Source organism: Oryx dammah, unplaced genomic scaffold (genome assembly GCF_014754425.2).
Source record: "Oryx dammah isolate SB20612 unplaced genomic scaffold, SCBI_Odam_1.1 HiC_scaffold_2, whole genome shotgun sequence".
Lineage (NCBI taxonomy): Eukaryota > Metazoa > Chordata > Mammalia > Artiodactyla > Bovidae > Oryx > Oryx dammah.
In genome coordinates this window covers 126,869,566-126,896,904 of record NW_024070186.1, presented here as the reverse complement: position 1 = coordinate 126,896,904, position 27,339 = coordinate 126,869,566, and positions in this window count along the sequence as shown.

Here is a 27,339-nt window from a genome sequence, read left to right as displayed (position 1 = left end):
TCCAGAATGGTACATTTACTACAATTAATGAACCTATGATGACACATCATTGCTATTCAAAGTCCATAGTTTACATTAGGATTCTTTCTTGGTGTGGTGTACTCTATGATTTTGTAGGAATTTATAATAACATATATCCACCACTTTAGTAGCAGTACAGAATAGTTTCACTGTCCTAAAAATCCCTGTCCTTTTCTTAATTATTCCTCCCCCCTACCAGCCTCTGCTGCTGCTGCTGCTAAGTCACTTCAGTTGTGTCCGACTCTGTGTGACCCCATAGATGGCAGCCCACCAGGCTCCCCCGTCCCTGGGATTCTCTAGGCAAGAACACTGGAGTGGGTTGCCATTTCCTTCTCCAATGCATGAAAGTGAAAGGTAGAAGGGAAGTCGCTCAGTCGTATTAGACTCTTTGCGACCCCATGGACTGCAGCCCACCAGGCTCCTCCATCCATGGGATTTGCCAGGCAAGAGTAGTGGAGTGGGGTGCCATCGCCTTCTCCACCCACTAGCCTCTAGCATCCTCTTATCTTTTAACATTGTCCATCTTATCTGTTTATGTCTCCATGGTTTTTCCCTTTCCAGAACAGTATAGTTGGAGTCAAAGTATGTAGCTTTTCCAGATGGGCTTTTTCCACTTTGTGCTATGTATTTATATTATATATTTTCTGGACATATCACAGTATGTTTTTCCATCTGCCTATTGACAGACATCTTGGTTGCTTAAAAGTTTTGACCGTTATGAATAAAACTTCTATAAATGTCCACATGAAGGTTTGTTTGTTTGTTTCACATGAAGGTTTTTATATGGACATAAATTTCAACTTTGGCTTCCCCAGTGGATCAGCTGGTAAAGAATCTGTCTGCGATGTGGGAGAACTTAGTTCAATGCCTGGGTTGGGAAGATTCCCCTGGAGAAGGGAATAGCTTACCCACTCCGGTATTCTGGCATGGAAAATTCCATAGACTGTAGAGTCCCCGGGGTTGCAAAGAGTCAGACATGACTGAGTAACTTTCAATTTCACTTTCCAGTTTTGAAATTATTTGGATAAATACCAAGTTCAGTGAACCCTTGAACAATGAAGCGCTTAGGAGCATTGAACCTACACACAGTTGAAAATTCAGGCATAATTTCTGACTCCTCCAAAACTTGTAACCCTGAGCCTTAAAGATAACATAAACAGTTGATTAACACATATTTGTTAGGTCCATGCCATTTCTGTCCTTTATTGAGCTCATCTTTACATGAAATATTCCCTTGGTATCTCTAACTTCCTTGAAGAGATATCTAGCCTTTCCCATTCTATTGTTTTCCACTATTTCTTTGCATTGATCACCTAGGAAGGCTTTCTTATCTCTCCTTGCTGTTCTTTGGAACTCTGTACTCAAATGGGTATATCTTTCCTTTTCTCCTTTGCTTTTCACTTGTCTTCTTTTCACAGCTATTTGTAAGGCCTCCCAGACAGCCATTTTGTATTTCTTTTTCTTGGGGATGGTCTTGAACCATGTCTCCTGTACAATGTCATGAACCTCCATCCATAGTTCATTAGGCACTCAGTCTATCAGATCTAGTCCCTTAAATCTATTTCTCACTTTCACTGTATAATCATAAGGGATTTGATTTAGGTCATATCTGAATGGTCTAGTGATTTTCCCTACTTTCTTCCATTTAAGTCTGAATTTGGCAATAAGGAGTTCATGATCTGAGCCACAGTCAGCTCCTGGTCTTGTTTTTGTGGACTGTATAGAGCTTCTCTATCTTTGGCTGCAAAGAATATAATCAATCTGATTTCGGTGTTGACCATCTGGTGATGTCCATGTGTAGAGTCTTCTCTTGTGTTTTTGGAAGAGGGTGTTTGCTATGACCAGTGCGTTCTCTTGGAAAAACTCTATTAGCCTTTGCCCTGCTTCATTCTGTATTCCAAGGCCAAATTTGCCTGTTACTCCAGGTGTTTCTTGACTTCCTACTTTTGCATTCCAGGCCTCTATAATGAAAAGGACATCTTTTTTGGGTGTTAGTTCTAAAAGGTCTTGTAGGCCTTCACAGAACCATTCAACTTCAGCTTATTCAGCGTTACTGGTTGGGACATAGACTTGGATTACTGTGATATTGAATGGTTTGCCTTAGATACAAACAGAGATCATTCTGTCATTTTTGAGATTGCATCCACGTACTGCATTTTGGACTCTTGTTGACTATGATGGCTACTCCATTTCTTCTAAGGAATTCCTGCCCAGAGTAGTAGATATAATGGTCATCTTCTACCAGAAGCAGAAGATATTAAGAAGAGGTGGCAAAAATACACAAAAGAACTGTATTAAAAAGATCTTCATGATCCAGATAATCACAATGGTGTGATCACTCACTTAGAGCCAGACATCCTGGAATGTGAAGTCAAGTGGACCTTAGGAAGCATCATTACAAACAAAGCTAGTGGAGCTGATGGAGTTCCAGTTGAGCTATTTCAAGTCCTAAAAGATGATGCTGTGAAAGTGCTGCACTCAATATGCCAGCAAATTTGGAAAACTCAGCAGTGGCCACAGGACTGGAAAAGACCCATTTTCATTCCAATCCCAAAGAAAGGCAATACCAAAGGATGCTCAAACTACCACACAATTGCACTCATCTCACACGCTCATAAAGTAATGCTCAAAATTCTCCAAGCCAGGCTTCAGCAATACGTGAACAGTGAACTTCCAAATGTTCAAGGTGGCTTTAGAAAGGGAGAGGAACCAGAAATCAAACTGCAAACATCTGCTGGATCATTGAAAAAGCAAGAGAGTTCCAGAAAAACATCTATTTCTGCTTTATGGACTATGTCAAAGCCTTTGACTGTGTGGATCACAATAAACTGTGGAAAATTCTGAAAGAGATGGGAATACCAGACCACCTGATCTGCCTTGTGAGATACCTGTATGCAGGTCAGGAAGCAACAGTTAGAACAGGATATGGAACAACAGACTGGTTCCAAATAGGAAATGGAGTATGTCAAGGCTGTATATTGTCACCCTGCTTCTTTAACTTCTATGCAGAGTACATCATGAGAAACACTGGGCTGGAGAAAGAACAAGCTGGAATCAAGATTGCTGGGAGAAACATCAATAACCTCAGATATGCAGACACCACCCTTATGGCAGAAAGTGAAGAGGAACTAAAGTACCTCTTGATGAAAGTGAAAGAGGAGAGTGAAAAAGTTGGCTTAAAGCTCAACATTCAAAAAACAAAGATCATGGCATCTGGTCCCATCACTTCATGGGAAATAGATGGGGAAACAGTGGAAACAGTGACTTGACTTTATTTTTCTGGGCTCCAAAATCAGTGCAGATGGTGACTGCAGCCATGAAATTAAAGGACACTTACTTCTTGGAAGGAAATTTATGACCAACCTAGACAGCATATTTAAAAGCAGAGACATTACTTTGTCAACAAAGGTCTGTCTAGTCAAAGCTATGTTTTTTCCAGTAGTCATTTATGGTTGTGAGAGTTGGACTGTGAAGAAAGCTGAGCACTGAAGAACTGATGCTTTTGAACTGTGGTGTTGGAGAAGACTCTTGGGAGTCCCTTGGACTGTAAGGAGATCCAACCAGTCCACCCTAAAGGAGATCAGTCCTGGGTGATGTTTGGAAGGAATGATGCTAAAGCTGAAACTCCAGTACTTTGGCCACCTCATGCAAAGAGTTGACTCATTGGAAAAGACTCTGATGCTGGGAGGGATTGGGGGCAGGAAGAGAAGGGGACGACAGAGGATGAGATGACTGGATGGCATCACTGACTCGATGGACATGAGTTTTAGTGAACTCTTGGAGTTGGTGATGGACAGCGAGGCCTGGCGTGCTGTAATTCATGGAGTCACAAAGAGTTGGACACAACTGAGCGACTGAACTGAACTGACTGAGGGTCCACAGTTCAGCTGTGTTTTTTCAAATTGTCAAAAATCTCCAAAATTTTTTACAATATATTTATGGAAAATATCTGTGTATAAGTGAACCCACACATTTCAAAGGCATGTTGTTCAAGAGTTAGCTGTCATGTGATTAATGCATTATGGTAAAATTATATTTAGTTTTGTAAGAAACTGGCAAACTGCTTTCAACAATAAATGGCTGTACAATTTTCCATTCCTACCCATAATAAATGAGAGTTCATTTTACTCAACATCTTAGCCAGGATTTTGTGTTGTCAGTGTTGTTGATTTCGGCCATTGAAATAAATAGTTAGTTGTACATTGGTTGTTTTAATTTGCATTTTCCTGGTGACTTATGATGTTAAACATCTTTTCATATGTTTATTTGCCATTTCTATATCTTCTTCTGTTAAAGTCTCTGACCCTTTTGAAATTTGTTTTTATTACCTTATTGTCAAATTTCAAGTACATTTGTACATTTTGGATAATAGTCCTTTATCAGATATACCTTTTGCAGTTATGTTTTCTCTATGACTTGTCATCTCTTTTCATAATTATATATATTTTTAAAGCAATAAAGTAGACTATAAACAGCATCCTCTGCTTCTGTTCCTCCTCCTTCTTTTTTCTCTTCTATCATATATATATTTTCCTGGACATTCTAGAAGATATGCCATTAAATTTCATACTTTATCATTGGTAGTAAATAAACAAGATTATTATAACTGGATGTTGGGGGAATATTTATGAGTATTGTTAATAAGAATTTAGGTAAGTCAGTAACTATAATAAATGTGGCATTATTATCTTATTTGATAACATTATTTTTCAAATAAAAAACAAGAAAGATAGAGCACAACATTGCTGTTATGCTAAAGATACTGCCATTATTTCATGGCTCCAAATACTCTATCATTTGAATGTAGTAAGTTGAGATCAATAGTGACGTTTTGCATGACTTCCTGAAAGGATGAAAACGTGTTCTAGGAACAAGAAACAGTAAACAGGCATATTGGTAAGTCACCTTTATCTTCCTCAACTAATGTATACACTCTTCTCAGCTACAAGTGAAGAAAAAGAAGTTCTAGCTTGTATCTGTTTGTTCATGATAGTGGAAGGTATTATGAAAAGATGGCACTTACCAGATAACTATAAACCATCTCAAGGGAGGAAACTAAATGATTACAAATAAAGGAGAAGTTTAGAAAAAATGTACTCCAGAAAGTAGGATGCAACTCCTTTAAATGCTGCAGATGTTGTAAATGTTGGCATTGATGTGTTTCAAATTTGTTGTGAAAAATAATGGAAGCCATAAGAAGAAACATAATTTCAACAATGGTTTGTCAACTGTGCTCCACAGTTTAGAGTTATAAAGAGGTAAATAAAAGTCAGCTTACACCAAGACAGAAGGATTTAACAGGGTGGACCCATGCTTCTCATGTTTAATATTAGTCAGAACATACCCTGGTTATATTAGTTTTACATATTGGATTTGACCTATATTTAAGCCACACACACACAAAAAAAAAGAGGGGGATTCTTCAAGTAACCACAGAAGTGGAAACCAATAATTTAAAGTATTCTGAAGTTCCCTGATTGGACTTTTTACCTGATGACCCTTTAAATTCCTTTTTTATAATCATCATTAATCATACTAAAGTCAAATCTCAACATTAGTGAAGAGAATAAATTGGAGCTACCATTTCAATCACAACTTATGTCTTTCTTCTTCAGCCGCTCAAAAGTAGATTGCATATAATGTACATACACTTGTATAGTTGCAAAGTAATTGTTTTTTCAAAAGTAATTTATTAACATTTCAAGTAGGTGTGGTGCAATTTTGAGTTAGTCATTTTTAATTCCATTATAGAGCTTTCATTATAACACACATGTGGTACCTTACTTGTATGAGCACCCTTGCTATAAGAATTCTCACTTAGATATCTTGTCAATAAATATTAGACTCAGTCACCTTTTGAAATATAATACCTCAAATGATCTACTAAAACCTGTTTTGTTTTGTTTTGTTTTTTTTGAGTGAGAGTGTCATTATAAGAGAGTAATTTTTCCAACTTCAGTAAATGCTAAGTAATTGTGATTGGTCTGGATCAGCTAGATAAGAGACGTTTCTTGAGAATGTGTTGTCCTTTTTCTGTGATTGAATATTTTCTTTTACTTAAAACAGCAATGGTTTAGGGATTGGTTCATTCAAAGGTGATCATTTTTTAAAGTACCGGGTTACAATAAATAGTACATTACTCATTTGTAAATTAGATAGAGATTGGTTTACAGTTGGGATAATGCTTTGCCAGTGATGAGAAATCTTGTGTCTGTGTTTCAGGTCAATATTTTCCTTATATGAAGCTACCAGGGACATTGAACTTGTATGTTAAATGACTGTCCAGGTGTTCATGAAAGTAAAGAGCTGGGTGGTCTTAAGAAATAATATTTAATCCAGGATGGGATAAATTCTCATTTTATACATTATACTATAAAAGATATCTGTTTAGTTGCTTGAATGTTCATGATGGCCATTCTCTAAAGCCATGGAATCAAAAGACATTTGCTCCTTGGAACAAAAGATATAACAAATCTAGATCACATATTAAAAAGCAGAGATATCAGCAAAGGTCCATATAGTCAAAGCTATGGTTTTTGCAGTAATCATGTACGGTTGTGAGATTTGGACCATAAAGAAGGCTGAGTGCCGAAGAATCAATGCTTTTGAATTGTGGTGCTGGAAAAGACTCTTGAGAGTCCTTTGGACAGCAAGGAGATCATACTCATCAATCCTAAAGGAAATCAACCCTGAATATTCACTGAAAGGACTGATGCTGAAGCTCCAATACTTTGGCCACCTGGTGCAAAGAGCCAACTCACTGGAAAAGACTCTGATGTTGGGAAAGATTGAGGGCAGGAGGAGAAGGGGTTGACAGAGGATGGTATGGTTGGATGGCGTCAGTGACTCAATGCACATGAGTTTGAGCAAGCTCTGGGAAATAGTGAAGGACAGGGAAGCATGTTGTACTGCAGTCCCTGGGGTTACATGACCTAGCAACTAAATAACTTTCTCTCTTACATAAAGCTGCTTAGCATGTTCTCATTTTTAATGGATAAGCTATGTTTAAGTTTCATGGAAGCCACAGCTACTTTGTTTTGAAATAGGGAAACTGCCTCAGACACACTGAAAAAGAATTGAGTGCCTTATAGTTTTCCAGGAAATTTAGGTGTGGCTGATGTCTTTAATTGGATTGGGTAGAGTGCCTTGGCTCTTTGGATAGGTTACTACTGTAGATGGGTTAATATAGTTTAATATGGTTTGGGTTATCTTTCTAATTAATAATAGTATTGACTCTATTTACCACAAGTAATTCAAGTAGCCATATAGGGCAGGCAATGTTGCCTTTGAGGCATTAATGTTTAGTTTGGACTGGACACATGAAACTATTGATGCTAACTAGATTCTCTCTTTTTTCCTTGTACTTTAGAATTGGAATAAGATAGCAAGTGAGTATTGCTTATGACAACATTTAACATGAATTAGGAGCTGGGATATGGCCATAATATCCTATATGGATAAAAAATAAGAATAATGAAGTTGTGCAAAAGAAATGTCACTGACAGAAAGAAAAATACTTAATAGTTTACTTTTCTTACTAATAGTCAGTGTCTGAGGTCCATCTGTAATCCTCTGTGATTTTCATAACACTGTTTCTTTCCATTTTTCACAGTATTTTTCTTTCTTTTTTTTTTTGCTTAAGCTTAAGTTGTTTCTGTTGCTTACAACAAAAATATCTCACTAAATAATAATAAAATCCATTAGTAAGGACAATCAATATGAGGGCACATGTAAATCATATAGAATGTACTTAATATTTTTAATTAAACATGATATTAAAATGTTATGGTCTTCATAACTTTTAGTTTCAGAAGGTAACCTTTATTTGACTTTGTCTTCAAACTCTGTGAATCCTTTGCTAGAACCCCTACGGCACTTTCTACAGTGATATTTGAAATGCACTTCACTTCTAAGACTACATGAAATCATTTGCTTTATTTCATAGGGCAAAATATTGAGGCATTATCTTCTAAGAAACAAAGTAATAAGTCATAGTTACACCTAATAAGTTGTTATTGAATATGCCCAGGCAAATCAAAGACCTCCTCTCATGTAGCTAGTAAAAGCTGATCTCAACTGTATGTTAACTTGACATTGATATCTTAATCTTATTGACAAATCTAAAAGTGCAAAGCACTATGTCAGTTCTGTGTTGATTAACTGAATGTGTAAAATATGAAAGAAGTAGACACTGTTGACTAAAAGTAATGTTTGCTTTTTTTCTATTCTTGCAAATGGCTACTTAAATGTATGTCATTTGTATAAAACTATTTTTTGATTTATATCTAATGAACTCTTTCTGTTAGGAAGCATCAGGGTTTTGTGTGTGTGTGTGTGAAATACATTTTCTTTGCTATTTTGTTGTTTTAAATTTATAGAAAGTGGAGAAAATAGACTTGCATCTGTCTGATCAATCCCTTCAGGTACTAGTTCCCTTTAATTGCAGTATTGATTGCAGTAGGTATAACGGGAACTGTGATTTCATACAACACACCATGTCAGCCTTCAGAGGAAACAAAAGCTTTGGAAACAAGTGGTTCAGGTTACGATTTATCTCGTGACCCTGTGAAAGTTGACATGTGTCATCAATAGTGACATGCCAAAGATTCAAATTTCTTTGGCATAGCTTCTGAAAGTTAAGACAATTCTCTGAATTTTTATCATTTTTAAATCTCTCCATGCACATTTCCCTTGAGAATGTTACTATTTCTTATGTTTAGCAAGGTCAGATAAAAAGCAATTTTTTCCCCTATCTCTGGTTCCTGATTGGCCTATTGTTTTAGATAACAATCAGCAAAAGAATTTTGGAATTCTTGGAGCTCATAATAAGGGGAAAAAAGCCATGGATAGGAACAGTGGCAACACAAGATGATCTCTTAGTGGCATATCTGAGACAGCCATTAGGGAAGAGTGATTTTGGAAAGTGGATATGGTAGGAGGTTATTATTGTCTCAGCCACTTTTTAGCTACTTCCTTTCTGGTGACTTTGGGCAATAAATATACCATATACAACCCTGATTTTCTTCACCTGAAAAATGGTACTGATAATAATATTCATTTCATTAGACTGTTTGTTAGGAGAAAAGGAGACAGTGCTTATTTCTAGATAATTATAAGCATTTAACAACGAAACACCATGCCTGCAGTAGAGGAAGGAGAAGTTATTTTACCTCATATAATCAGCTGCTAAGCTGCTGCTAAGTCACTTCAGTCGTGTCCGACTCTGTGCGACCCCATAGACGGCAGCCCACCAGGCTCCCCCATCCCTGGGATTCTCTAGGCAAGAACACTGGAGTGGGTTGCCATTTCCTTCTCCAATGCATGAAAGTGAAAAGTCAAAGTGAAGTTGCTCAGTCGTGTCTCATGGAGCAACCCCATGGACTTCAGCCTACCAGGCTCCTCCGTCCATGGGATTTTCCAGGCAAGAGTACTGGTGGGGTGCCATTGCCTTCATATAATCATGGAAGAAGCTAAAAAAGAGAAAGAACCTAACGATAGAACATGTAGGGTTTCAAAGATCGAGATGGTAGGAAATGCTTCTTAAATAATGGATTCAGCAGTGTGAAAATATAACATGATTACCAGAAAAGTGAATACGATATTTGGAGGGGTATCTTATGCTTCTGTGTATCAAAACTTCTTAAACTTTTCACCAAAAGACCTCAAGGGCACAGGGGAATCTCTGACTCCAGAGAAAGAAATACCACCACAATCATATCTATCATTGCTATAATAACAATAAACATTTATCAACTGATTAGAATTGACTGAGCTCTATGGTTTACATTAACTATCTCAGCCGATTGTCACAGTCTTCATGAGTTATTTTGGCATGAGATGTGGAAAGTGAGGCTCACAATGAATGAATTAGTGGTGGTGAAACTGAGACTCTTGGACATGAGACTGCAGGGCCTGCCCTCTAAAACTACTCTATATCCTGTTTCTGGGGATTTGGTTCTGGGCATGCAATCTATGGAGCTCTCTTGTTTTATTATTTTTTTTTTTAAATCATGAAAATGTTGAATTGCACTTCATAATATATACATTTGTTTTGATATAACAAGTTTCAAAACACTTTCTGTGCAAATGTTTTCATCTGTCTATTTAGTAGGTTAATAGTATAACACAGACTGTCAATTTCAGAAGATCTTATATTTTTCAAGTGTCTTCTTTCAAGGATATTAGAATGCAACCTTGAGAGAGCTTCAAGCAGTTTTTAATTTGCTTGTTTGATGGTGCTTTTCACTATATAATTCCTAGCCAAGACTCTTGATGCTTTATTCACAAAAAGAAATAAGAAGTCTGATGCTCTTCCTTCAATGTTTGCATAATCACTTCTAACATTTGCTATATTCACAGTTTCATGCAGTTATTAATTAAGGTTTTGTGATAACAGGATACCTTTGTATAATACTTTCTTGAAATTTTCCAGTTTTCAGTTTATGATTTATAGTTAAATACTAGTCATGAGGAATCATGAATCTTCTCTGAAGAAAACTTATAAATGGATTTCTAAACTTCAAGTTTAGAGTCACTTGAAAGAGGTCTTTGAAATTAATAAAGGATATCTAAATAGTTTTAAGTATCTGTATAACACAGGATTATATTCTGTTTAAATTTATTTGCTACTGTAGAGAACAGTATTGTATTTTAGTTGTAAATTATTATATTAATTATATAATATGTGCTTGCATGCAGGCAAAATTGCTTCAGTTTTGTCCAGTTCTTTGTGACCCCATGGACTGTAGCCTGGCAGGCTTCTCTGTCCATGGGACTCTTCAGACAAGAATACCAGAATGGGTTGCCATGCCCTCCTCCAGGAGATCTTCCTGACTCAGGGATCAAACCCGTGTCTCCTGGGCCTCCTGCACTGGCAGGCTGCTTCTTTATCAGTAGCACAACTGGGAAGCCCAATGTGCGCTTGCTACTCACAAATTGTTTTATGTTTATGCTTCAACTGCAAAGACAAAGTCTAGCTTGAATCAATTATGTTTAATATCTTGATTATCACTGTGTCTCTGAGAAAGAGATAACAAAGTGTGCAAGATGTATGAAATTCAGGAATACTTTAAAACTGTGAAAAGCTTTCATTTATTGATAATCAATAGTGGATGGGAATTAAGTTTAATCTAGTAACTAAAAACAGACAAAAATGTGTCTAAATAGTACTGATTCTGGTTTTAATTTAATAAGAACTTGAATACATAGAAATGTAACTCTTAATTTTATTGGAATAGATGCCCCTAGGAAAGTGAATTATAATTACTTACATGTAACATTGTATATTATAGGAACAGCCAGAATAGAGAGAGAAAAAAATTTTAAGGAACCATTGTATCTATGATACTAATTTTTTCTCTGGTTTGCAGTTAAAAATTTTTCTTTGTTTAAGAGGAAAATAAAGTTGCCATTTTGGTTATTATTACATAGCCTGGAGAATTGTTTAAAGACAATACACTCAAATATGATTTATTGATATTTAAAAATTAAATGTAGAACTTTAAAAAATATATTCTTTATGTGAAAAGAGTAAATAATGTGATGTATCAATACTTACTGATATGGTAGTTCTAATTCCATTAAACCTGAAGTGATATTTTTAAACAGTCTCTACTTTTGAGGAGTTTAAGTTTAGCAACAAGTAAAAATAATGTAAGTAATTTAAGTATATTATCTTGTTTATTCTGCATATATAGTCATATTTACCCTTGGAATTCTCCAGGCAAGAATACTGGAGTTGGTATCTATTCCCTCCTCCAGGGGCTCTTTCCGACCCAGGTATGGAACCTGGGTCTCTGGATTGCAGGCATACAAAGGAATGGGTAGTAAAGTTGATTTGGAATCAGAAGATTTCATAAAGGAAGAGTCGATATATGAATAAATAGACTATAAGGAGATATTGCTCTATAATGAATACAACATATGAAAACAACATATACAAAGGCTTGGAGAAGTAAACTAATATGACCTGTTCAGAGGAATGCGAATATGGCACTTTCAGAAATTAAAGAGGGAAGGATTTGGTGGATGATTATAACACTACAGGGCAATCATGTCAAGAGATGAGTATTAAGATAATTGAAGTTAATGAGAAAGATACTTAGAAAGATAATTGGAATTGTATTACTTTGATGAAAGAGTTCCTGAGCAATGTTTTGGGGTCAGCTTTGCAAGATAGGATAGTAGTCCACACTACTAGAGTGGAAAACAAATTTAGTAGTAGTGAGGCAGATGACTGGGAAATTATTAATATTTAAAAGATTAGTTTCACAGTTTAAGTGAGAAATGCTATAATACTTAACCTAAGAGTGAGAGGTGGTAAAGATGGAAAGTAGGACAGGTTGAGGGCCATTTCAGTAAGATCTAGTGATTAAATTAATATGACCAGTGAGAATGAGTCAATTGACTTCCAAGAGTGTGACTTTGAAGTTCCTGTCAAGTATACAGTCTATGGGGCTTCCCTGATGGCTCAGCAGTAAAGAATCTGCCTGCCAATGTAAGAGATATGGGTTTGACCTCTGAGTCAGGAAGATACCCTGGAGAAGGAAATAGCAACTGACTTCAGTATTCTTGCCTGGGAAATCCCATGGACTAAGGAGCCTGGAGAGCTACAGTCCATGGAGTCACAAAGTTTTGGATATGATATAGTGACTAAAACAACAGACACGCAGCCTGTAGAAGTCCATGAGAAAAATCATGTGTATATGTTGTGACCTTGGAAAAAAGGACAGAACCATGATAATATGTTGGTGAACATATCATTCAGGGTCCCAACAGGAAACCAAAGGCACACTCAGTAATAATTAGAATAATTCCTGTAGGGTGTATTACAATGAGATGGATTTACAGAAGTGTGGGGAGGATAAAATAAAACCAAAAGAATACCGTGGTTCAGTTCAGTTCAGTTCAGTCGCTCAGTCATGTCCATCTCTTTGCGACCCCATGAATTGCAGCACGACAGGCCTCCCTGTCCAACACCACCTCCCGGAGTTCACCCAAGCTCATGTCCATTGAGTCGGTGATGACATCCAGCCATCTCATCCTCTGTCGTCCCCTTCTCCTCCTGCTCCCAATCCCTCCCAGCATCAGAGTCTTTTCCAATGAGTCAACTCTTCGCATAAGGTGGCCAGAGTATTGGAGTTTCAGCTTTAGCATCAGTCCTTCCAATGAATACCCAGGACTGATCTCCTTCAGAATGGACTGGTTAGATCTCCCTGCAGTCCAAGGGACTCTCAAGAGTCTTCTCCAACACCACAGTTCAAAAGCATCAATTCTTCGGTATTGCGGTAATTGGTGACTAACAGCAATAAAGCTGTCACAACTTCAGACACAAGTGGATAAAAGAAGTTAAAGGTCACCTAAAGCTAGATGTACAGATACAAGGAAAGCAGATCACCAGGGAGAAATAGTGAGCATCTGTTGAGAGACAGAGCCAACTTGTGGAGACCTCACAGGCTCTCTTCTGTGACCTGATTCTCTTCTCTCTCCCTAACTGTTGCTAGTCGCTAGTGATTCCCATTAGCCAAACCTGGTCACAAGAAGCCAGAATACTTGGAAGCTCAATGATATAGTCCCTATAGGTCTGCTTCTTAGGGCACAGAACAAGATAGAGAGAGTGGGAGTCAACCTGGAAGATGGAGTGGAAGATATTCATCAGAGAAGCATCAAGGGATGCCTGCCACAGGCAGAGGGCTCCAAACAAGACAAGAGAGTCTTTGGAAGTAGAAAACTGGGCACCATCAGCCCTGGAAAGATAATGAGAAGGAATTAATACAGTTATTATTAGAGAAGAGCTTGGTGTTGGATCCCTCCTGGAAGATCAGACAGGTCATAATATAAAATATCATGGAGAGGCCAACAAACACGAAGATAAAGCCTGTAGAATATATGTTGGTGATTGCAGGTGTTGATCTTAATAACAGCACTTTTGGTGGGTAGGATTAAAAGAATTATACTGCAGTGGGTCAAGGAGTGAAAGGAAGTGAGGAAGGGGAAACAATGAGCCTAGCCTCCTTTTCAAAGTTTTGTGATTTAAGTTACAAAAGAGTGGTGGCTAGAGTCATTGACAGGATGTGTATTCTTTGAGGAAATTTTCAAAAGATACACCTATTATCTAACAACTTATTGCTATAATTTTAGACTTGGGAATTTAAGGTTCATACTTTAGGAAGGCAGCAACATCCAGCCTAAATAAAGTTGTTATAATCCTCAGTGAGTCATAAACAGCTACTACAGTGTTTATCTCTTTCTCTTGAGTCACAAAGTGCGTATGCTAGCTCCAGGGCAGGATAGGATGTGAAGTATTAATTGATGGTGCTCTTAACCTGGTTTTCTTGACCATGTGTTGTCCCTTACTGAAGTTAAATGGAAGTATATTTCTGTGGACACAGTCCACTGCTGAGAAAAGAGAATCGCCAGATCTTTTTAAGCACTAGGTTTCAACTGATACCACTGAGCAATGAGACAGTCCAGTGTGCAGAGATTTTTAATAGACAAAGCATGTTGCCACCTTCCCCCCTCAATCCATACTACTGATATACAAAAGATCTGTATACTGGTGGAGTCAGTGTTGAGCTGTGGTTCTCAGGGGAGGATGGTTTTTCTTCCCCCAGGGGACATTTGTTAATGTCTGGGGACATTTGATTGTCAAACTGGGAACATGTCCTATCATCTAGTGGGCAAAAGCCCAGAATGCTACTAAGCATCCACTAAGTCACAGGATTTTTGTACTCACCGCAGAGTGTTATCCAGCCCAAAATGTCAATGGTGAGGCTCTTGAGAAATTCTGGTGTAGACTTCCGAGGAAGGAAAAGGAAGTGCAAGAGACACGTATCCTGCCTTCACTCAGTGATTCCTCTGAAGAAAGGGGAGATATTCTGAAGTTCCTCATATAGTTGTGGGGTTCCAGAACAAGAAGAAACTGGGGTTCTATTTGACAACTGAGTTTGAGAATGGCAACCCACCAAGATGTTCTACCACACTGACATGGATGAGAGAGCAAGAAAGATGCAGCATGGTCACAGGGTCTGGACATAAAAGGGATTCAAGATCACCCCTGGAGTTTCTAGAAATTTGATAAATCCCAGGGTGCTGAGCGTAAGGGGGATGTGCTGTTTGGTAACTAAAAGCAACATGAACAGAGAATATCATTGAAATCTCCGGAAATTAACAGGTAAAGCCACCGGCTAAGCATGTGGGAAGCAAGGGACCCATGCTCTCACAAACCCAGGAACTCTCTTCTGCCATAAATGATCATCCCACATCTAAACCAAAGACTCTTCCGCTAGGAACAGCTCAGGGCAGAAAGGTAGAGTAGTGTCTAGTTCTAATTGTAGGTCCTCAGCAGCCAGATGAGCTCCTAGGAGTGCCCAGTCAGGGCCCAACTGAGGCAATTAAGATGGCCTTGTAAACACCTTGGGATGGACTTTAAAGAGATCATGATTGCTTTAAACAAACTGGAGCCAGAGGGAATGAAAACCTCGAGTGGATTCAGTGAAAATGTCTGTTATGAAGTAGGGTGGTCAGGGGCTTGGATTAAGTTGAAAAAAGTTCAGTTTCACAACATCTGAATTTTGTTGACATATTGCTGCTATTTCAAATCAACTACACATTTAAAAACTAATATTGAATATTCAATTATAACATTCCCCTTATTGAAGGACTGACTTCCCTCTCCCCTTTTTACTAGGAGTTAAAGTTATACATATAAGCATTTTATATTTTAATTTTGTTCATGTCAATATTAGAGATACATGTACATATAATTTTCTACCACATAAATTTAGTGATTATACTATTCTGGGATTATCTCCTGACAACTGGCTACAATAGAATTTGTCCATGAGTGTTTTTGTAATACTATAAAATCAGTATTCATTTTAAAGAAAAACATTTGAAAATGAGGAATCTGTAAAAGACAATAACACCGGACACCTAAATTTTAGAAGAATATCATTTTAGGGGCATCATTTTATTAAAGAACAAAATACAGCTTGATTTTATGGAGAAAGGACAAATAAATGAAAAGATTATTTTCTGAAATCTCCATAAGTAAAACATTTTGTCTACAGTAGCCATTTAAAAATCTTATAAGAAGCTTATAGAAATACTGTGGTATATTTAGAGAAATTCAGGGAGAAAATCTAATGGTGAGAAAATATTTATCTTCTCTTCCATTTTTTTTCTCTTATTCCTTTTATGAAATTCCTTATTCACATAAAACAATTTCCTGCATACATACAAGTGGCCCTCTTTTCAGTCATCCTTGGCAATAGATACTTCCAGCTTTCTTTTTGGTCCTGTCCTGATTCCTGCCACCTTCACCTAAGGGCCTGTGACCCCTCCTCTGTACTTTACACCCTGCCCTTAAAGCCTCGATCCCCTGGAGGAGAGCACGTCAGTTCACTAATTCACTCCAGTATTCTTTGCTGGAGAATCCCATGGACCAAGGAGCCTGGCAGGCTACAGTCCATAGGGTCGCATAGAATTGGACACCACTGAAGCAATTTAGTGCACACACTTGCATAAAGCCTATCCTCATTGCTCTTTTTTTGATTATACCCCTTATTGTCAGATTTTTACTTAAAGGGTTGGGAAAAGGGAAGGTAAAGAGTTTAGGAAATCTGGGACAGGCAACAATGAAAAGGATATATTAGCTGCAATCTCAACTGTGCATTTCCCTCCTTGGCTCAGCTCTGGCATTGCAAAGGATCAACTATGTTTTAGCTTAATTGTGGAAATTTCCTGGGTTTCAGTCTTTTTCTTAAGCCAAGAATTTGAGGATTTGGGCTGCGGCTCCTTGTTTTCCTTTAAATATCCAGTGCCATTAGAAGCATCAGCTTACCCTCCAGTCCTTGAACGCCTCTTTCCTGGTGTACTGTTCTGTGGCAGGAACTCAGGTTCCCAGTGCCTTCAATGAGCATTTTTGTTCCAGATTACTATAGATGAAATATGAATTGTATATGTGCTGTGTCTTCTTGCAGGATGTTGAGATTCTTCTCTTAGAATAGTGGATAAACTTTTGGTTTGTTTTCAGTCCCAATTAAGCAAGATGATTAATTTCAGATTTCTTCGTACTTACCAAGATGCTAAAGGTTAAACCACTGGGAATATAACCCTGCACTCCCTGTGAAGCCTGCTAGCTACTCCAGTGTTCACTTCACAGTATCTTCATGGTGTTATTTTTTCTCCCACAGAATTCTTTATTTCAGAAACCACAAATGGTCTCTGGTGAATTTAATCTGCCAAGCAAGTGATTTGGGGGAATAAAAAAAAAGCAGCTGTAATAGGAAATCTAGAGAACTAGGCTCAAAAAGACTTAAAAGCCTAACTTGCTACAAACACAGGCCAGGTAATCTAAGGAAACACTCATGGACAGAAGTCCAAGGCTGCGACTGCTGGACCTTGGATTCTGTCACGGGCTCCATGAGGCTGTTGCTGGCACCACCTGGCCATTTCCCTTACGCAGCCAGAATCAGTTCTAAAATTGTTCTGTTTCCCTGGCATGCACACCCGATTGAAAAAGCCTAGATTCCAGGAATCAGAGAGCAAAAAAATGTCTGATTTTTTCGCTGCTTTATTGGAAGGTGGTCCCTACATTTTCCCAAATGAATATCTTGGTGGTTTCCCTCAAAGCTACACAAGGGCGGTGGGCTGGAAGTAGTCCTCTGTTCTTTCAGATCCACTTGTCACCTTTTTACACCTGCTCTATGGCCTCCATCAACCTACCTCTTATTATCTGGCTTTAGCTGAGGTCAGCCAACAGAAAGCCCAGGTGGGAGATAAGTAGGAAAGGAGAGTGAGATCAGGGTTTTTACTCCCTTATCTTCCTCCCAGCAGGATCTCCATAGACTTGTTGCATCTTTGAATGAAACATTAGCTTCTGCAGGGGTTCCTCTCCAGCTTTCTCCAGCTTTCTGGGTCACTGGGATCCTATAATTGCTTCTTCCCTTTGCTCCTTCAAAGATGTGGGTGGTGATGGCATGAAGTCTGCGCTCTCCCTAGTGGTTTCCTGATCCAGTACTCTCATTTTTGTACTCTCAAATTGCTCCTTAATGAAATCCTCCTCAAATCGTCCTAGTTTGAATTTGCCATCTGTTTCTGGCTGGGACCCCCAATGATACAGACATTCTCAAAAATGGCAAATGTCCTCTCTAAAGGATATTGTCTCCCCATGGTTCCTAGGAGAACTGCCACATACCTCTTCTCTTTTCCCCAGGGTGGTCCTTTTCTGCCTTGTGAAATTGGACACTCTTCATGAAAAAGAGTTAGTCTCAGGACTATTTTACTGTAATAGATGCATGAAAGGACTTAAAGAAAAGACATCCCAAAGCAAAACAATATGAAACAGAGAAACTTGGGGAAGCGTTATAGAAGAGTTTTCACTTTGGGAACCTCTCAAGAAAGACAGACTGTTCATACCCAAACATTACATAATGTGCTTTACACATAGCACAGTACCTTGTTCTTGGGTGTGACTCTGGACTCTGGAAGGTAGGGTGAGAACAGAGTATTGGCCATCATCTGTTGTTCAGTGTTAAATGAAATAGTGTGTACATTGCTTCTGTGTACAGGCTCATTATATTGGAATGAGTCATGTAGTCAATTAGCTTAACAGACTGATTGGCATCTATATATATAAATCAACATATTTAAAAATGTATAGACTGTCATGACAGTCCAAACGCAAGTTAGAAAAGACTTTCCAGACACAGAGTGTTGCAGAAAGGAGTGAGTCTATTAAGATCAAAGAGCAGAGATAATGTGGGTGCTATGAGCACAGTGGGCTGACCTCCTGACAGGCCAGGGTGAATTGACATTTTTCATCGATTAGTAGTCAGTCTTTATAGACTCAAGACAAAGAAAATTCCTGCTGGGAGGGTAGCATTAGGTGATTGGTTAGGGTGGGATAGGGTGAGTACAAGTGTGGGCATTTTTGCCTAATAAGGGGTCAAGAAGCTGGCTGGTAAGTATCAGGGGGCCACTTGGCAACAGTTAAAAAAGGCTTAGCTTCAGAGGTGACCTTGGTTCTGGGCTTTGCATCAGTGGTCTTGGTGCAAGGCCTCCCACCTGTGGCCTTGGGATACGAATCCACATAGACTTAGGAAGGTGTTCAGATGTTTGGCTTTCAAAAAGATACTGTGATTTTTGTGCCTCAGTGCCAGACTCTGCCAACCTACCTTCAGTTTAGTAGCTAAATGACACTATCATTTTTCTATTTATACATCATATTGTATTGATATAATGGTTTAATGCATGATGCTTTCTAGATGTAATCTACTCTTGAACAAAGGATATCAAGAGTCTAGGCTATAGGAATTTTTAAAAATGGAGAAATTTCAGATACCAGAACAAGGGGCTAGTTGATACAATATATTTAGAGAAAGCAGTCTTGAGGCGCTTTTTATCACACTGTATGTATACAATTTCCTGTTTTGCTTAGGCATGTGGCTAGTGGTAGATTTCTCTACCAGGCATGATGGTACCCTTCCTAGACTTTTGAGAAAGAAAAGATGTTCCTTGTTGGAACAGATGTATCCAGTGCCTCTCCCACATCCTCTCTGCACACCTACACCCTGAAGGCTGCTTAATGTGAATGCCTATGAACTCTCTGAGGGCTTCCTTGTTGCTATGCTCTGTACACAAGGCAACCCGAAAGGGCTGGAGTTAATGCTCCAATGAATGACAGAGTAAGACTTAGTGGGTAAATACCTTAGCTTTCTCACCCCTTGATTGGGATAATATCATCTCCTCTGAGTGCTCTAATAGGATTGAGCCCACTTCCCCAAATTGGTACCTAGACTGATAGCCTACGTTTTATTGGTTTTCTTCCCCTTCCCGTCATACTGTTTCACTCTCCTTGGGGTGTTTCCTGGGATCACCTCATAATTTACCAACCCTTGAATCCTTGTTTTAGCAGTCACTTCTGGGGTAATCTAAACAGACAATTGGTGCCAAAAATGATCATAGAAGCTAACTGATGGCAAAATTCTGGAACTTGATTAGTCATCAGCCAGATGGCAGTGAGGTTCAGATCCTCACTTGAGGTGTATTGAGTTGGGTTAAAGAGGAGGGAGATGCCTTAGTTCAGGCAATTCCTTGGGAAATAGAGGGTTATGATAATTATGAGGATATGACATTGATTGGTATATGATAGCTGTGGTAGAATCTTATAGGATAAAAGTGACAGATCTGAGGCAGATAACTAACAACCCCAGGCTTGGTATGATGCAAAGACTCTGTCCTCTAACAGTGAGAAGGCAAATGGCTGATAGCAATACAAAGTGAGCTGAATTCATAGCCCTGGCAAGGTTCGTACCTTGGTGTCAGGGGCCTGTTAGGGAAAGAATGGATATTGAGACTTGGGATGAAGATTAGGGGGAAAATATCCACCAAATGGGTTACAGAATGTAGGTAATATGTGTAGTAGGAACTGAGAGCACGTGCTTGAGGTTGAAGGCTAAAATGCTAGGCTGTGATAAAGGATGGGGAGTGGATTATAAGGCAGGAAAAGGCAGAGTTTATTGACATGTGGTCTCCTGAGATTCAAAGTTAAGGTCATGGAAGAAACTCTGCAAACTAGTTCTAATAATCTTTTACAGTGGCTCTTTAGCATTTGGAAGAAATGACATGGTAAATAAGGTGGATTTGCCAGAACTTCCTTGAAAAGCATTAAAGAAGGGATTAACTGTTTCAGTAATGTGGGTTGTTAGAAGGGCTTTACTATGTAATACTACAGAATCAAGAAATTAATTCTGTTCTCTGGTGGGGTTCAGAGGATGCTCCTTTATCTAAAACAATAGGGAATGTGATAGTAAAGGACACATCAATATTGTTGGGAAGTAGGAGCCATCTTCTGTAGACAAGATTATGGTAAGGAATGAGTATAATGGTAATTCATAATTGTAGAGGCCATGTAGTGGTACTTTGTTATCAGATATATAGATATAATTCTTGTAGTAGGCAGTAAGGTCAGAGTAACAACCAGAAGGCCTTGATCATTAGTAAATACAGGGCATCTAATTCACTGAAGTAACAGGAAGGGGAAAGCACCAATTCCTAGGTATATAACTGGAAGTGATAGTTCTCAATACAATGCTGTCCACTAGAGACCAATCAGTCACTTAATGGCAGGATGATTGCATTGAACCGCTTACATACTAAAGGAAGAGACAAGTCATCCTTGCTGACATTGAAAAGTATCTCCAATATAGTTTTACTTTTCTGCCTGCAATGACTCAAATAGAACCAATGTTCAACGATTTGCAATCACACATAATATTGCCTTCACTTTATGACAATGGGCACTGACTATGGTGTTTACTGATCCTATCATAAAGTATTTTTCAGAAATTTGCAGCATGGTAGAACTTAAACTGAGCCTTTAAGAAGCTAGTCCAAAATTCTATCCATATCTCTGATAACAGATAATGTCCTTCTACTGACTTCTTTCCCTTCTTTTCCTTCATTCCCCATTGATATTTCCTGGGATCACATCAGAAATAAATTACACTTAAATCTGTGTCCTGGAATCTGCCTCTGTGAAATTCCAAACCAAGAAACACAGCTGACTTAAAAATATATATAACTAAATAATGTGTGAGCTCTATCAGTTAGGTATGTGTTCAGCTGCAAGTAATAGAAAATCCTACCAAAAAAAAAAAAAAAAGTTCAACTACATAGTTGTCTAACATAATAACAAATTTGAAGGTCTTCAGTCCACGGTTGATATAGTTTCTCAATTATGCCAACAGGGACCCTTCACATACATAAGCTAGGTCTTCACATACACAGCCTATTGCCTCATGTCACAAAAAGGCTGCTATATTTCTAGGCCTAGCATCATTTTCCAGTCAAAAGAAATATTGAGGAGAAAAAGGCAGAATCAGCAGGCATCTATCTATACTTGTCAGTAGGAAGAGTGAGAACATGGAAACCTTTAGCAGCAAGGAAATTTGGAAAGCTGGAGCTTGAGTAGTTGAGTTTTTAAATTTATGGGCTTTAAAATAAAGGCATGAGAGAGAGAGGCTGATAGGGGAGTTTCAATCAACCCACAGTATTACCATATGAATAAGAAAACTTAGAATTTTTTTTTTAATTCAACCTAAGTTCTAATATAATTTTCTCATTTTTAAAAATAAAGTTTCAATGCTAGACTACAACTCTTTAGAAATTTTAAAACAAAAGCATGTAAAATAATCCACTATATTCAGTTGTAAAATTTTTATATACCCTATTTATTAATTTGAAAAATATATATCAAGTACTTACTAACTGCCTTTCGTGAACACAGCAGACAAGATTTATGTTCTTCTTGAGTTTTTGATCTGTATATGAACTATTCAAACTGTTTTGGTTGAAACAGAGTAACTTCTATAAACTTTTTCTTCTTTTGGATCATAAAAAAATGCCATAAAATTTTGCAATATATTCTATCTTAACTGTAAGAATATTTTGCCCTCTTAACTGAGAGAAGAACATCAAATTTTATTTTTCTGATTCTTAAGGTTTGTCAAGAATTTCCAAATAATTTCTGACACTTATGTCTCTCCAAGTACAAAGACATCCAGAGCCTTTAACTTCAAACTGTAAATCTTTAAAAATTTAAAAAGCACAAAATATAAAAAAAGTAAAATAGGATTTACCTGGTTCTGTCTATAGCCTTGAGTTATTGGCCACATCCTCATGGGCGACTGTTTGCTACAACTTGGATATCTGCTTTATAGACTCATGCTTTCTATTACACAGCCTCAGATGAGAGCTGACACTAGAATCTGGAACATTTGATTATTTTCTTTTTTTGTGGCAGTAAATGATTTTTTCTGTGCCAATTTTGTCTGGCTAATTGTCTTACATATTTTTTAATTGCTATTTTTATTTGGACTCATATTTTCACACCTTCTAGAAGTAATGTAACAGCAAGATTTTTATCACCACAACTGGTGGACACCTGGGTCATTCCATTGACCATTCAGGGAAATATCCCCAAGCTGTAACAAAGCTGTTTCTATGTGCTCACTCACTTCATTCTGCTGTTTTTCTGAGAACTAGGGTTCTGTAGTTAAAAAATCACTATGGAGATGTTTTATTTCTAAAAGCATAAAATTTTAGAACCAAAAATAGTATAAAATTATGAATATATAAAGTTCACAGCAATCTTTAATTTAGCAAGAACAGTTTTAATTGTAGCAACAGAATATTGGATTCAAAATTTGTATTATAATCACATATAAATATTATTTCTGGAAGTTTAACATTTTTAAAATTGTACCACACCTGCTTTAACCATTCATTTGTTCATGGACACTAAGTTGTTTTCATGTGTTCTGTTGTGGATATTGCTGCTTTGGACATAGGGGTGCATGTATCTTTTTCTTTTTTTTTTTCTTTTTCAATTATAGTTTTGTATGGATATATGTCCAGAAGTGGAATGGCTGGATCATGTGTGCATGCATGCTCAGTTGCTTCCATTATGTCCGATTCTATGTGACCCTATGGACTATAACAGTCCACCAGGCTCCTTTGTCCATGTACTTCTCCAGGCAGAAAATACTGGAGTGGGTTGCCAGGCCCTCTTCCAGGGGGTCTTTCCTACTCTCGGATTGGACCTGCATCTCTTATGTCTCCTGTGTTGACCAGCAGGTTCTTTACCATGAGCACCACCTGGGAAGCCCTTGCTGAATCATACGACGGCTCTATTTTCAGTTTGTTAAGGAACCTCCATTCTGTTTCCCATAGAGGCTCGACCAATCTACATTCCTACCCACAGTATAGGAGGGTTCTCTTTTTTCCACATACTCTCCAACATTTCTTATTTGTAGACTTTTTGATGATGACCATTCTGAACAGTGTGAGGTGGTACCTCGTAGTTTGATTTGTATTTCTCAGCAATGTTGAGCAACTTCTTATGTGCCTATTGGCCATTTGAATAACTTTGTTGGAGTAATGTCTGTTTAGGTCTTCTGTACATTTTTCAGATGAATTGTGTGGGTTTATTTGTTACTGAGTTGTATGAGCTGTTTGTGTATTTGGGATATTAAGCCCTGTTGGTCACATCATTTAGCAAACATTTTCTCCCAAGTTGTCTTTCATTTTGTTTATGGCTTTTTTTTTTTTTCTTATGTTTTTCCTGTACAAAGCTTGTAAGTTTGATTAGGTCTCATTTATTTATTTTTGCTTTTATTTCTATTGCCTTGGGAGACTGACCTAAGATAATATTGGTAGGATTTATGTCAGAGAATGTTTTGCCTATGCTCTCTTCTAGTTTTATGGTGTCATGTCTTTTATTTATGACTTTAAGCCTTTTTGTGTTTCTTTTTATATATGGCATGAAGATGTGTTCTAATTTCATGCATTTATATGTGGTTGTCAAACTTTCCCAGCATCACTTGCTGAAGAGACTGTCTTTACTTCATTGAATAGTTAATGCAAGCCAGAGATCATGCAATGAAAAACCTCATAGGTTCTAGCTAATTTTTTTCCATTAAAATTCCATTTTTATTTACTCTACCCAACCTTCTACCAAAGGGCATTTAGTTCTTTACTCTTTAAGAAGACAAACTATATATGTTACATGCTTCCAATTAAGTCTGTTTAAAAATTTTAACAACTTAACTGAATGCATTCTAAAGCTATATATTTATCTCCACTTCCCCCACATTTATGATTTTGATGTCACAATTTACATTTCACCTTGTGTATCCATTAATAATTTATTATAGTCATTTTTAATACTTTTGTCTTTTTTGCCCTTTACACCAGAGTCTCAACTATATTCAGATCTTTCATTTTCTTGTCCTTTGTGTATGAAATGGCTCCTGATCTTTCTTCTCTTAAATCTAGATAATCATTGTAAGTAGGTACAAGCATTTGTCAACTTTATGAAATCTGTTGATGTAGTTGTACTTATTAGTAACTTTTCTCTTTATTTTGTAGGGAGATTGTTATATGCGTACACATGTGTAAGTGAATGTGCACAGGGTAGTTATATTATCTAAAAACTTCATTTCAAATTTTGTTATAGACAAAATTTTGTTATGAAAAGCAATTTCTAGGTCTGGTAAGGTTTAGAGCCATTGGCCTCAAGGAGTCTACTTCTCAACTACTTTTTTTTAAAAAAACAACATATAATAACAAATAAAAATTATATATTTAAAGCCTGCAATGTGATTTGATATGTATATACATTGTGAAATGAATACCAAAATCCATTTAACACATCCATCACCTCACATAATTACCATTTTGTGTGTGTGTGGTAAAAATATGTAATAGCTCCTTTCTTAGGAAAGCTCAAGCTGTACTTTATATCCCCAGCCTTATTCAATCACTTGTTAACTACTGATCTTGGACACTCGACCTAAGGATCAATCGACTAAGGAATCTTCTCTCATGAACACAGTAACAGGACACTGACAGTATTCCTTTAAAAAAAAAATCTTTTTTGGTCTTTGGAAACCAATAAAGAAAAAGCAAAAGTGAGCACATTGTTATTTAGATATTAAAATGTTACCCATCTGGTTATCATGATGTCCAGGAACAATTTATCCTTTAAAAATGGATTTGACAATACATACCTCTCATTTATAAAGTAAAACTAATATGGTATAGCTTATTTATATTATTTATTAATATATTATTTCCACTTTTAAGAGAAACATCTTGCAGTCAACTTCACTTACAACCTACAAAATAATTTTTTTAGCTGCTCGTGTATTTTGCTTGCCTTTGTTTTAGAAAACTACGATGAGGGCTGTAGGTAGGCAGGGCATGGTGATATGTGTGGGACTAGTTATATACAGGAAAATATATTACTACCTTTGCATTCAAGGGAAATATAATCATATGGATCTCTAACTTTAGTTTGATACATTTGAATTTCCTTATTCTACAATTTTATTCCAATTTTCAAATGAATTTTAGGATCTCTTTGAGGTATAAACTTCTATAATTTCATGATTTGTATAAACTATCTACATTATTTAGTAAATAAATTGACTTGAGGTTATAAAAACTTTTACATAGATTTTCCAAAGACCAATTACATAACATGTCTTAGTTGAATCATAAGAATTTTTCCTTTTTTGTGGGGGTGAGGTTCTTTTAATTTTATTTTTTATAGAAATTTTATATTTACAACAAAATTGAGAGGATGATACAGAGATTTTTCATATACCGCCCCATAGTTACATAACTTCCCCCATTATCAACATCACTCACCAGAATGGTACATTTGTTGCAGCAAATGAACCTGCATTGAAACATTATGATCACTCAAAGTCTATAGTTTACATTAAGATTCACTCTTGGCTTGTCCCTTCTATGGGTTTAGACAAATGTATAATGATACATGGGGCTTCCCTGGTAGCTCAGATGGTAAAGAATCTGCCTGCAATGCAGGAGACCCAGGTTCAATTCCTGGGTCAGGAAGATCTTCTGGAGAAGGGAATGGCTACCCACTCCAGTATTCTTGCCTGGAGAATTCCATGGACAGAGGAGCCTGGTGGGCTACAGTCCATGGGGTCACAAGGAGTTGGATACGACTGAGCAACTAACAGACACACACACATATACACACCCACATAATGACATATCCTTCATTATACTATCATGCAAAGTATTTTCACCACCCTAAAATCCTCTATGATCTACCTATTTATCTTCCCTCTAACCACCACTACATAAACATACCTCTAGCAGCAACTGATCTTTTTTAAATTATCTACTTTTGCCTTTTTCAGAATGTCATATAATTGAAATCATACAGTAATTGAGCTTTTGCAGATAGGCTTCTTTCAGTTAGTAATACACATTTAAGTTCACTCCATGTCTTAAAAATTCTTCCTTTTAATAGTGTAGATAACTGTCAACTAGGAAATGGCAACCCACTCCAGTGTTCTTGCCTGGAGAATCCCAGGGACAGAGGAGCCTGGTGGGCTTCTGTCTATGGGGTCGCACAGAGTCGGACACGACTGATGCGACTTAGCAACAGCAGCAGCAGCAGCATAAGTAACCCTCAACAATAATGCAAATAAATCATTAATTGTACAGTAAAAAATAAATTTATATACATAGAATACAATTGTAAAAATGCTATGGTCTAAACTGTGAGTGAAGCAGTCCATCTAATATGAGTTAAATGATTCCAAAAATTGCAATAGTTTTTTCTTAGGGGGAAAAACAATACTTTTTAATTTTTTCAAAGTGGATTTTGAGGCTATTTTCAAACATGAGGAACACACAAAACACACAAATCAGTTGCTTTTATTAGCCAAGGAATTTTCTAATGCCTGAACTGCCCTAGAAATTAACCTATTGTCA